This window comes from Gopherus evgoodei, chromosome 2 (assembly GCF_007399415.2).
Source record: "Gopherus evgoodei ecotype Sinaloan lineage chromosome 2, rGopEvg1_v1.p, whole genome shotgun sequence".
Taxonomy (NCBI): domain Eukaryota; kingdom Metazoa; phylum Chordata; order Testudines; family Testudinidae; genus Gopherus; species Gopherus evgoodei.
Window position 1 is genome coordinate 58,368,173 of NC_044323.1, and position 9,777 is coordinate 58,377,949.

The window sequence follows — 9,777 nt, forward strand, 5'->3', positions numbered from 1 at the left end:
AGTGGAATTGAAAGGATTGACACCTCCAAAAGATAGAGAAGACTGGGTCTATGAATCCAAAAACTCCCTCTTTTGTAGCGATCAGGGAAAGAGAAGGCTCCCCACAGATCTCTCCAAAATCTTGCAAGGCGCGCTACAGATATTTAAGTCTCTCTTTCCCCATCACCATTATGGGTAGAATAGCTTCTGTGGCCCCAGTAGAAGCAAGAGAAGGATTGAGATATGTGATCATATAATCCAAGATTCTATCAACATTCATACACACAACTAGGGAAGAATAAAGTTGCCTGGACAAATTGAAAAACGTTCAGGAAAGAGCTACAAGAATGTTTCAAAGTCTGGAAAATCTGTCTTACAGTAACAGAGTTCAATAAGCTCAATCTATTTATCTTATCCAAGAGAAGGTTAAGAGATGACTTGATCACAATCTATAAGCACCTACATGAGAGGAAGATTTCTGATAGCAGAGGGCAATTTAATTTAGCAGATAAAGGCATAATGAGATCCAAAGGCTGGAAGCTGAAGCTAGTCAAAGCCAGACTTGAAATAAGGCATCATTGTTGAATAGTGAGGAGTATTAACCATTGGAACTAGGGATATGGTGGCTTCTTCCTCACTTGAACTCTTCAAATCAAGACTGGATGTCTGTCTAAAAATATGCTCTGTCTCAGTCAGAAGCAATGGGCTTGATGCAGGAGTTATTGGCTGAAATACCATGGCCTCTGTCGAGCAGGAGGTCAGACTAGATCAGAGATTCTCAAACTGGGGGTCAGGACCCTTCAGGGGGTTGCGAGGTTATTACATGGGGGCTTCCAAGCTGTCAACCTCCACCCCAAACCCTGCTTGCCTCCAGCATTTATAATGGTGTTAAATATATTCAAAAGTGTGTTTAATTTGTTAGGGAGGTCATACTCAGAGGCTTGCTGTGTGAAAGGGGTTGCCAGTAAAAAAGTTTGAGACCCACTGGACTAGGTGAACATAATGGTTCCACCTGGCCTTCAAATCCTAATTCTGGAATTTCTTCATTTTTGAGTGCTTGACTTTGCAGCCTTAATCATGTTCTTTTAATGTACTTTTTTAAGTATGAAATTTCCTAAGTTTTGAAAAAAAACCTTAATGCCTCTCCTTTTCCCACACTCCAAAATTCTATCATGTGGAACCATAGTGACCCCCATATGTCATCAGTAAAGTTGAACCCAGAACCTTCAGGACAGATCTCTTCCACTTACATTAAATGAGAGGTAGGCTGTTTTCCTCAGAGTGTAAAAGCTACTAGAGGGATCACAACACATCACAAACTTTTGCAGTGGGTTACACAGCTATTTGCAAGACAGCAATAAAACATTAGGTATCAGGATTGGCTTTTATTCCTGGCTCGGGGCTGACATGGTTTAGTGGTTAGCAACTTGATTACAAAAACCATAGCCAAGCACATAGATTTAACACATTCATTCTGAAAGGCAGTTTGGCTAAGTGAGAGACAAGATTTGGATCTGCTATATTACAAACCTGGCAGAAGTGAACTTGTACGATCTCTCAGTTTCCTTATCTGTTAAATGTAGGCAATGATACTCCTCAAGGGGGCATGGTTCTATTGACTTGTGTGTCTTTGCATTCCTGTGGAACTTTATACAACACAGTAGGGAAACTCTGTGGTGTGTAAGTGTAACCCTTCTGCCCCTCTGAGTTGGCAGCAACAAGGGCCGGGTTCAGTATCCAGGGGTTCCGTTTCAGTAACACAATGCATAACCGGCTCGAGCCCCCACCCAGTGACCTGGGACACTCACATACCACACCCCCCTGGGCGCCTCTAGGAGGCAATACTTCCCCTCTCGCAAGCACGGAGTCTGAGTGTAGCAAAATCTTTTTAATAAAGGAAGGAATTAATGCGGCATCCCATTGGAGAAACACCACAAACAGGGTTATAACACAAACCATAAACAAAAACCCACCTCCAAGTACTTTTGGCACTGTCCTTTTTCCCCTTAGGGTTTTAAGTCCAATCACCCCAAAGTCCAACAACCCAAAAGTCTCTGGTCAATGCCACCCCAGAGTTCGAGAGTTTATCTGTAGAGGTCCCTCCCCCCAGCCTGGATAGAAAGGGGCACCTTACGTGGTCCTGGGCCAACTGCCCTGCCTCTCCGTGGGTTCTGCTTCCGCCTTCTCCACGAACTGCTCCGCTTTACCAGCCGCTGCATGCTGCTCCTCCAGCCGTCCTCAGAAACTGCTCTGCTCCACCAGCTGCTCTGCTCCATGAGCTGCTCCGGTTCTCTCTGCAAACTGCTCGGCTCCGCTCGCTCTGTGGGCCGCTCCACCTGTCCCACAGCTACTCCGCTCTGTCAGCCACTCTGCTGCTACCAGCTGTGCCGTGATCCGCTCCAGCCGTCCCCACAAACTGCTCCACTCCGCCAGCAGCTCAGTTCCACAGTATAGCTTTGGGCTCCCCACTAGTTAGCACCGTACTCAGTGCTCTCAGCTCAGCAATTTTAGCTTTTTAGCGATTTTCAGCTCTTAGTGATTCCAGCTCATAGTAGGGGAGCCCCAGTGCTAGTGCACCATTAGCCCAAAGTGATTTCAGCTCAGTAACCTGTATTTAAATTCTTGAGGGAATAAAAAAATCATCTCTGACATTCCACAGTAGAGAGAGGAGGAGGTGCAACTGGTGCTTCTAGCTCCACAAGGCAACTGCACCACCAGGCACAGATACCTGTCCCCAATCTCTCTCAATTCTCTGGGTTTTGGAACCCATGTCCCATGTCTAGCCAGTACCACCCAACTGAGGGTGAGCAATTTGTCACCAAGCAATCCCACAGCTTGGGAGTCTGGGATAGGGTGGGCGTACCTATGCAAATACACTCTCTGAACTTCTTTCCACCAGATGTCAGTGTAGAGCTTATCCTGACTCTGCTTACATAAGTGCTCATATTGTGCTTGTGATCAAAATATTAAAACTGTGTGGATGTGAGTGAGCATACATTTGTTTCCACTTTCCACTCCAGCAAGTTCCTATGAGACCATATCTTAATTTACCCCAAGGCATTATTGTCATTGGAAATGAAGTTATTTTGCATTCAGATGATGCAGCAATGCCACAACACTGTCTGTATCACCACTGCATGGTATATTTAGAAGCACTCATGTTGCAGCGGATGACAGGATTAAAGTTTGAGGTCCTTCAGAAACGATTTCTTTAAATAACCCTTTTAGTGACAAAAAGTAGAATTGCACTGATGTGGAAATCAAGAAAGTCACCCACTGTGACTCAGTGGTTACTGGACGTGAAAGATATCCTTGAGAAAAAACAAACTTGTCATAAGGGAAAAATACAAACTGCCAATTTTATATACACTCATAGTTTATCTGAGTGAAACTTATCCAAGATTCACAATAGTATCTCTAGAGCACTTGCCTTCCAGAAATAAATGGACAAATCATCAGCCTATTGCTTAGGCTGATGGGACTACACCTGTGCACTGGGGGAGGGGGAGCATCATCCTCCCAGTTCACAGAGGGACTGTGAAGCTGTCTACACAAGTTATTTTAGCCTTCATGGCCTGAACATGACTTCATTGCGGAAAGGAGGCAGGAGGAGGTCCTGACCCACTCCAGCTTACCTATGGTCTTCTTCCATCGAGCTGAGCTCTGTGCAATTGTTGGGGTGCATAGTTCCTTGGAATCCAATCTTGTCTCCTGTGAAGGGGAACTATACCCATTCTATTGCCTAGAGCCCACCACAGCCACAGGTGGGGATTTGTTTGTCCCTAAATTAATTACAACACTTACATGGCAAATAAACAGCCTCTCTAAGTCAATAATGTTTCCTATAAATGTCGCAATTATAGATTCCCACCCTTGGGTCACTGCTTTCAGTATAATAGTGGTGGATATTTTTCCATAGCTTTAGAATTAGGGATACAATTGCCTTTCCAATCTAGCCTCTCAAATACACTTAGAGGTCAAAAATCTGTTTCATAAAAATTGATGGATTTAGTATGTTCATTCTAATCAAACTGTATTTTATAAAATCTACTGAGTATTTTATTCAGAGACTATAGTTTTGTCTAGATAGTCCTAGTCCAATTTTCCTGGGACTTTATGGGGCCAAGATAGGTATACAAGGGCCTCACGGAACATGTCACTAGACTATAGAAGAGCAAAAGAAGTCACTCAGACATAGTACTGTTTTCTTTCCTTCCTGTACCCTCCTGGGGCTGAGAACTTCGCCTAAAGTTTTACATTGGTGTGAAAAGGAGAAGAGCTTTCCATGTTGAATATACCTTACAGAATCAGGGCTTGAATCTACTCTTACACCAGTATTAACTGAAAATAACTGCATCAAAATCTATGGGTGCTTTTGCATCACTGAAAATAATGCCACCTATTTAGATACTTAAAAATGGATTTTGATGCCTAACTTTTAGACACCCAAATTTAAAAATTTGGCCTTAGTTAGTATATCACATATACTGAAAAAACATACCACAGGCAGTAGTGTCAGCTGCGCTAACCAGTAAGAAAAAAAAATGATGAGAAAAAAGCTTGTTAAACATATTTTGCAGCTCTTTGTATTTCTCTGACAGAAGCAGTCTTTTCAATTACATACTCAATTACTGATCACCAGTTTTGCATTTAAAAGGCTTTCATAAAAGGCGTCAATGTAAAACTCATGTTGTAGTCATTGGTCGCTTGTCTACATACTACAGATGCTGCAACAGAGTAAGAAAGAGAATTTAACTATATTTTGTGTTTGGTTTTTTTGGGTTTTTTTTTGCCCAGAACCTATACACATACTTACACATACCTCTGCAAGTACCTGTGCCCTGCAAAGTAGCAGAATTGTGCAGTTCCCCTGTACGATTGGGATACAGGCTGCAGATAGCCGACAACCTCTAGGACCACCTTTCCTATGCAAAGCTTGAGGAAATGAGTGTTCTCTGGGGTCTCGGGGCCTTAGATCTTCCACCACCACTACCCACCACCAGCCTGGGAGGAGATAGTTTTGTGTATATAAATGACTTGCACACATAGCTGTTGGTCTCAAAGTGTGGTGCACAGTTGTGGGGTAGTGGAAGCAGGGATAAGGCCCAATTGAATATTTGGCTCAAAGTTTAAAACAATCATTTTCAAGGTCATAAGCAGGACATTCTCACAGAGCCATTACAAAGCGGCTTTTCCTTAAAGAATTAATCAGGTAATTAATTAGTTAGGGTGTAATTTCTTGTTTAAAGGTTTTGTATTACAGTGTAGCCAATTCTCATGATTTTATCATGAGTCTCACAACCTTTGGTGCTTTTCTTAAAGCCTAACCTTGTGGAGTCATGTGATTATACAAGAATTTCAATTTTCATTTAAAATGTGAAGAAAGCTTCTAGCCCTCTTGGGTGCAGAGAAAAGCTTGAAAACATGAATGCTAAAGGCTGAAACACCAGAAAGCAAATAAAAAGAACCCAACAGTTATTTTAAAAACAGAAACAAAAACCCCCATGATTTCAAACCAATCTCATGATATATTGAGGCCTGACACATGATTTGTGAATGCCTGGGGTTGGCAATACTGGCATTATGAATTATATTTGAATTACAAAACTGTAATATAATTTCTCAGCCATTGTGTTCTGCAGCCCACATTTGTAACTAATTTTATTAGATGGTAAGTAAAAATAGCTTTAGACACTAGACAGCTTAAATGCAATACTAAAACACCCCTAAATCAAATTCTGTGCGCATATATATTATTTATAGATACACACAGAACAGATGCGCAATAATGTGATGTGGTATAAAAGTCTTATGAGCATGAGGTTAGTATGCTGCATTACTCTCCTTAAGTGACAATGGAACAATTAAGTTTTGCAAAACATGGAAAATAAGTGTTGATAGGGAAACCCCCCCCGACCCCACCTTACCCAAGGCCCCAGGCTTTTTTCTGAGAATAAAGTAAGAGTAGGCCCTTAGCTAGAAGCAAGAGTTTTAACTCCTGCTAAACTTGTTTTTGTGTATTTGTTTTGTAGGCAGGTCAAGTTTTAATGGTTTCTATCTGCTATTTGTTACCAAAAACAGATTCAAAATCTTTTACCATTCTCCTGGCCTTGACTGCCCTGTTGCAGCCACAACTTTGGATTGTTTTCTTGTTTAGTTTTGTGTTCTGGCAAAAGTATATATATATTTTTTACAACCCAAAACAACACCAATTATTATAAAACAAAAATTATACACACCAAGAGTGCTGATTATTTACAGACATTCTAAAGAAACCAAGATTTTATTTTTATAACACCTTTTTTTAACATTTGTACTTAGTTTTACTGCTTAATTTTTTTCTAATAACTACAGAGTTAACTTTTAACTTTTTTTTTTTCTCTCTTACTTCCTTAAACCACGGTTGCCGTTTGTTTGGGCCCGATCCTTTTTTCTTGCTGCATTATTATTATTAATTATTATTATTATTATTATTATTTTATGGGCACAGGCATTGTTTCACTACCAATTTGGCAAGGAGAGCGGGCCTCCCGACCAAATCCCCTTCTATCTATCCACGCACACCCATCCACATACACACACCACATCCAGAGGCATCCTGTTCAACGATCAACATTTTTTTTTTTCATGTCTGGACTCAACACAATCTTTCCCTGAGGCAACAACAACCCCTCAGCATTGGTGCACTACAAAAGAGAATAATAACAGGGCTACAAACAATAAATAAAATAGGGAGAACAACAGCATAAGCAGCACAATAAAATTCCTTCCTCGGTATAGTTTGAGAGGAGGAATTTAACTATATTTTTGGGAAGTGGTCTTGCTGGGTTCAGGCAAATTTCAGCCAGCTGGGCAGATCCAATGTGCCCAACCTGGTCAGCATGATCGGCTCACAATGCCCACAGGGAGGGAGAGACCTTAACCAACAGTTCCTGTTGCAACGAGGAAGGGCTGGGGTCAGTCTTCTCCTTAGAGTGTTCCTTTAAAAAGCTGCCAGGGCCTTATTGTGAGCGGGATCAGGCATATCCAGATACACACCATTTGGGTACAACAGATTGTACAATTTAATTCACACAACAAAATTTTTTCCTAATGGGTTGACGGGAGAACACGGACTAAGGAGAAATGCATGTCGGTTAGAGAGACCAAAAAAAACCAAAAACGGTACAGAGTGGGGAATGGGAGCATTTCCCACTCCTACTGCAGTCACAACTTTGGAAGAAAGGGGCACAGTGGAGAAATCTTGTGCCCTTAGAGTAGAGCTAGAAGCTCCCGTGTCAACCAAGCAGGGGGTAGGGACACCATTTATTAGGGGCGGTGGAGCAGGAAGAGACACTCCTTCCTGCCGTGGGTACTGCCTAGGGGGTCGCGTAGGGCAGTTTTTGATAAGGTGTCCCTCCTTTTTACAGTATTTGCTTTATAGCAGTAAAAGCTTTATAAGTAAAGTATACTTTATACATAAAGCTTAATAAAACCTCCTTATGTTTTTGGTTTTATGTGACCCATTTGACAGAAAATCTATTTCTGAATTTTTAAAGATGCTTTAATATATTTTTTGTGGGGCTATTATTTAGTTATTTGTAATCCTTTATCCGCCAGGTTACCTTAGTATAATGACAAATGTTCCAGGGATAGAAAAATTATAACTATGGTCCCAATCTGGACCTACTCACATGACATGCATCCAATGAAGTGGGTATTCACCCATGAATGCTCATGCTCCAAAACGTCTGTTAGTCTATAAGGCGCCACAGGATTCTTTGCTGCTTTTACAGATCCAGACTAACACAGCTACCTCTCTGATACTTAAAAAGTTCAGGAACTTGCTGCCCCTAAGTAATGCAGTCATCCCAAATGTAATAACTAGACACAAGCCTACACCACAGAGTTCTGATCTGGATTCTGGAGTAGGGTTGCCAGATGTCCAGTTTTTGACCAGAATGCCCGATTGAAAAGGGACCCTGGCAGCTCTGGTCAGTACCACTTACTGGACAATTAAAAATCCAGTCGGCAGTGCAGCAGGGCTAAGGCAGGCTATCTGCCTGCCCTGGCTCCGCGTAGCTCCCAGAAATGTCTGTCATGTCCCTGTGGCCCCTATGTGCAGGTGCAATCAGGGAAGCTCCGTATGCTGCCCCCGCCCCGAGCACTGCCTCCACAGCTTCCATTGGCCAGGAACCTTAGCCCCATTGCACTGCTGCCTGGGAGCCGCTTGAGTTAAGAGCCACCCCACCAGAGCCCGCACCCTGCACCCAAACTCCCTCCAGGACCTTGCACCCCCACCTGCACCTCAGCCCCCTGCCCTAGCCCTGAGCTCCCTCCCAAACCCAAACTCCCTCGCAGAGCCCACACCCCAAAACTCTTCCCACACCCCAAGCCACTGCCCCAGCCCCAGCCTGAAGCCCACTCCCGCACCCTGAACTCCTCATTTCTGGCCCCACCCCAGAGCCCACACCCGTCTGGAGCCCTCACCCCCTCCCGCATCCCAACTCCCTGCCCTAGACCAGTGAAAGCAAGGCGGTGGGGGGGAGCGGACTCAGAGAAGGAGCGGGACAAGGGTGTTCAGTTTTGTGCAATTACAAGGTTGGCTACCCTGTTCTGGAGGCTCCTCTATTATACTCCATCTCCCTCCTACCATGCCCCAGTAACTTTCCTTATACTGGGTGCAGCGGGAGTTCTGCAGAGCCATCTATTCTGGTTCTACACCTGCCAGGGATTCCTTTGCACTGAGATGCTCCTGAGATGCCCATTTAGGCACTGACTCTGCAAAAATGTGTTCAGGTGCTTCATTTTATGCACATGAATGGTCCTGCTGACTTTAATGGGGCTATTCATATGCATTTACACATGCATACAAAGGCTTGCAGGACTGAGGCCTTAGAGCAGATCTATGGTTCACCACAACAGATCCATAGTGTGCTCAGTGCTTTGCACTCTGACGTTAAAGTCCAGTATAACTCAACAATGTAGGACTAGAAATGGGAGCTTTATATCATGGGGAAGGGGCAGTTCCCAACTTTCTAACATGATGCAGATCTCCCATGTAGCCCTAGAATATCCCAAGCTAAGATACTTCAAGGCTGTGACATTTTTATGTGTAAAAGAAATCTATATTACATCATTTCAGAGGTTTTTATGGCTTCCTTTGAGCCTTTTATATCTGCACTCAAGGTAACTAAAGCACCTGGCTTTATAATGGAGGGCTTTTTTTTTTTTAAATAGCATGAATAAAATTTCTAAAAACTCTTAACACATTCCTTAATTCATTTTCTGCAATACACACAATACTTACAGTATATGCTCTGGAGTGGGATAAAAATTCCATCTGCCATCATTTGGGAAGCCCAACATAACTCACTTGCATTTTGTCACCACTCATAAATGTACCATATCAAACTCTTGCTGAAGATTTTTACAACACCCTCACATGATCATGCATTGTCTATGTGTAGTATACAAGTGTGTATATATGTATATTCCAGCTTGAGGTTTTCAAACCACAATTTGAGGACTTCAGTAACTCAGACATAGGTTAGGGGTTTGTTACAGGAGTGGGTGGGTGAGATTCTGTGGCCCCCATTGTGCAGGTCAGACTAGATGATCATAATGGTCCCTTGTGACCTTAAAGTCTATGAGTCTATGTTCATGTATATTATAAAATATGTTGTATATATTTTCCTGCTTGCCGTATATGTACACCTATTACATATGCTATGGTGCAGATTATGCCTCCCCTATTAAGGGTCTGTGAGAACCTGTTTGATCCCAGAAACATACTAGGTTAGTGCTGAGTGCTGCCTT